Below are 3,750 nucleotides of genomic sequence, written 5' to 3' on the forward strand. Positions count from 1 at the left end.
TCGTTCGCAGCCCGGCGCGGCCGGCGAGCGAGTTTGCAGATGCTCCCTAAAGTCCAAATTGGACTTAAGGCGTTAAAAATTAAATAACGTTCAGCCGCATTTACTTAGGTTCCCTCTTATAAAGGGAAATGAAAACAGGGAATAGAATTTCCCTGTTAATAGAATGTAATGGCATTTGATCAGCACCTGGCAGGGTGATCCCGGGATGCCGGAGCGGTGACAGGAGGGACTTGATTAGTTTTTAAACCTTAGCATTCAATTACCAGAACGCGCCGAATCGTTCCGGCGGCAACGAACGCAAACGAACCCGTCGAGCCTTCCGTTCTGGCGCACGGAGCCCGCCCGAGGCGGGGGAGTGGCGGGTGCTACCCGAGGGCCGCGGTCCCGCTCCCCGCTAGCTCGCCTGGTGGGCCGGGGATGCTTTTCCCACGCCCCCGTCCCGCTGGGGTGCGAGGTCCAGCTGGGCCTCGGTCTCGACGGGACTCGACGGGCCCCGCCGGCCGCCGGCTGAAGTTTCTCGGCGCTGAGCGGGGAGAGGCGGCGAATCCCTGACGGCGGCCGTCGGGGGGTTCCCCCGGCTCAGCGCATGGCGGGACCCCGGCCCCGCCCCGCCCGGCGGTCATTAACACGGCTTTTAAACACCCGCCCCTCCTGGGGGGACCGACCGGTACCCCCTCCGGTCAGCATAATCCGATTGTCCCCGCTCGGTGCGGCGGGTGCGAGCGGAGCCGCCATCAGCCGCCGCTCCCTCGGAGCGGAGCTAATCGGATTGAGACGATCCCGGCAAAATGGTGCGGGACCGGGCGGGGCCACCGAGAAGAGCCGCGGGGCGACCAGCTCTAGGGGTTCCGCTGCGGCCGGCCCGGCGGGGAGGGCGGGGAGCTGGCGGGAGGAAGGAGAGAAAAGGAGGAGGAAAAAGGGGGGGGTGGGAAAGGCAACGGGGGGAGGATAAATAAATAAATAAAGTGACACCCAGTCCTGAATCAGGGCAGGCTTTGTTAGAGAAAATTGCAGCTTGATCTGCATAATGGGAACTCGGGCTGCCCAAGGCTATCTTTTTATTGCGTATGTGTCTGCTGTTATCAATTTTGTGAACGATTTCACAGGGAGCCTGGCAGACTTGAGCTGAAATAATATGCAAAGATGAGCTTTGAATAATGAATGATGTGCTTTTAAACCAATTCCAAAGTGTCTGTGATAGTACAATATGAAAAGGGGTGGTAAGTAATAGTATATTTAAAAGGCGCTAGTATGTTTTTATTACTATATTTAAAAAGATATCTATATTATTTTTGTGAAATGGATAATATATCACAAAGTCTTTGATAATCAGCTAAACAATACATTTTTCTTTGGGAAAACTCTCCTGGTTTTACACAGTTAAATATAGAGTATCAGTGTACAGCTTTGTAACGCTCGGCTACCTTATTAAATATTAACTCTATTTTAATATTAGCTTTTAAATTTAATATGTTGACATTCTGCAGTTTTACTTTAATTATGTTTTATAATTAATAACCCGGGACGTATGGTATCCTTAAATGCATCTTTCCCGAAGCCGCCTCGCCTCCCTCTCCCCTCCGCGGGTTGGGGGCTCGTAGCCCCGCGGCACCGCTCCCAAATCCGCATCCGCTTTGCCAAGCGCAGCGTTCGGTGGCTCCACGCCCGCCTCCCCGTCCCCTCCTTGGGACCCCAAGCCCGCCGGCACGGAAAAGAGCGGAGCTGCGGCCCCGACGGCGCGGCCCGGCCCGGAGCGGGTTCCCCAGGTCCCCCCGGGTCCCCCGGAGAGGCAAAAGTGCTGCCCACCCCCAGCAGTGCCTGGGGCCGGGAGAGTGCCTGCTGGGGTGACCCTGGTGAGGGGATGAACGCGTCCATCGAAACCCGGGCTTCTCCGTGCCGTCCGGGAGCCAGACCCAGCTCAGGGCACCTCAAGGCAGGGGGAGACATGGGACCCCGGTGCAGCCACCGGGGACCTGCAGTGTGTCCCCACTGCCCTATGCCGAGGCAGTTCCTGATCAGAGGGGTGGAGCTGGGAGCCCTGGACCCCTCTGGGCTTCAGCCAGTCCCCCACCAGGGCACAGCATGGCATGGCAGGGTCTTTGCATGGCACAAGGCATGGCATGGCACAACACAGCATGACACAGTACAGCATGGCATGGGCTCTGCATGGGACAACATGGGACGACACAGCACAGCGTGGTGTGGCCTCTGGATGGCATGAGGCCAGCCTGCAAGTGCCCAACTACAAGCTGCAGGGTTACCTCTAAGCCAGGCACAGGGAAGTTGAATGGGTGAACCATCTGCAGGACAGTGTCCAGCTGAGTAGGGGTGCACAGCCAGCATCCCACAGCCAGCCAGCCCCACAGCACCAGTGGGGCAGCCCCGGAACCCTATGGGCAGGGGGAGGCTGAGAAGGCAGAGGTCCAGGGGGAGGTTGTGGGGAGGGTATTGTCATTCCCTGTAAAACTCAGCACATTGTAAAATATCAGCTGTGATGCAGAGCTGAGTGTGCAGTGCTGGCAGAAAGCAGAACAGTGCAGCCTTGCTGAGGCACAGATCCCCCAGCACTCTAAGGGAGCTGGGCTGGGCTGGCATGGCAGTGTTTGGGTTCAAAGCCTGCTGCACACAGCTGCCTGCAAAGACAAGGGCATAGTTAAGAGGGGGAAAAAAGTAAGTACTGCTATATAAGAGGAGTGACCACCTCCCCAGTACCACTGAGCAGAAGGTACCCTCTTCCAGTTTATCCCCAGGACTCACTGGGGGAAGAAAAGCATCATCCACCTCATCTGTCCCTAAACCCCAGAGCTGCTTCCAGGCCTTGCTGCCATGGGGGAATATGCAGGGGGATGTGCCACAGCCTCCCATGGTCACCAGGTTTGCTTACAGTGTGCAGGTGCACTCCTCAGCCCCAGGAACACCTCTGGACCTCACAGGGAGGGTGCCCTCACAGGATCTGCATCCTCACAGGGTCTGCCACCTGTTCTACAACAGCTCATACCACCATTCAGCTTCTCAAGTGATTCCTGTAGGGTGAGATAATGAAAACATGTGATGAAATATGCACTGACCCGACCTCATTTACCTCTGTATTTCCAAAGCAAGGCAGCTCCATTACTCCCCTTCCACTGCAGCACCAGACATTGCTGTATGCTGTATGCTCCACATTTGGAGCAGATTTGCCAGCAGTGACCCCAGCTGTGCCCCAGTACGTGCACTGCAGGCACCAACCTCTGCTGCATCCATGGCCAGGTCCGCAGGATGTGCTGCAAAGAGGAAGAAAGGGCGCTGCAAACCTGGTAGCTGCAGCCATCCCTGGAAAGCAGAGGAGTGACAGGGCTGGTCCCCTCTCCTGGGCACATCCCAGCACCATAGAGAACAAAACCCCCTTGGGAGGACGTTGGCAGTGCCAGAATGTCATGTAGTGCCCAGGAGTGATAAGGACAGGGGGTTGGCACAGGGCTGGTGGGTAATGGAGACCAAACAAGAGAAGGGCCATTGCCCACAGCCTCATGCTTCCCTCCCACTCCATCATCTTCCCACCGTGTGGTACAACAGGGACCCAGATGAGACCACAGATTTAAAGCTGGCTGCACCTTGGGAGGGTCCCATGCTGGGCAGCATCCCTCCCTGCAGCTCTCTGCAGCTCTGCTGTAAAGGAGCCTCAGTTACATTTTTACTGTCAAAATTTAGCAGGGCCTAAATGATCCATCACACTTTTTTTTTTTTTTTTTTTTTTTTTTTTTTTTTTTT

Source organism: Calypte anna, chromosome 13 (assembly GCF_003957555.1).
Source record: "Calypte anna isolate BGI_N300 chromosome 13, bCalAnn1_v1.p, whole genome shotgun sequence".
NCBI classification, from domain to species: domain Eukaryota; kingdom Metazoa; phylum Chordata; class Aves; order Apodiformes; family Trochilidae; genus Calypte; species Calypte anna.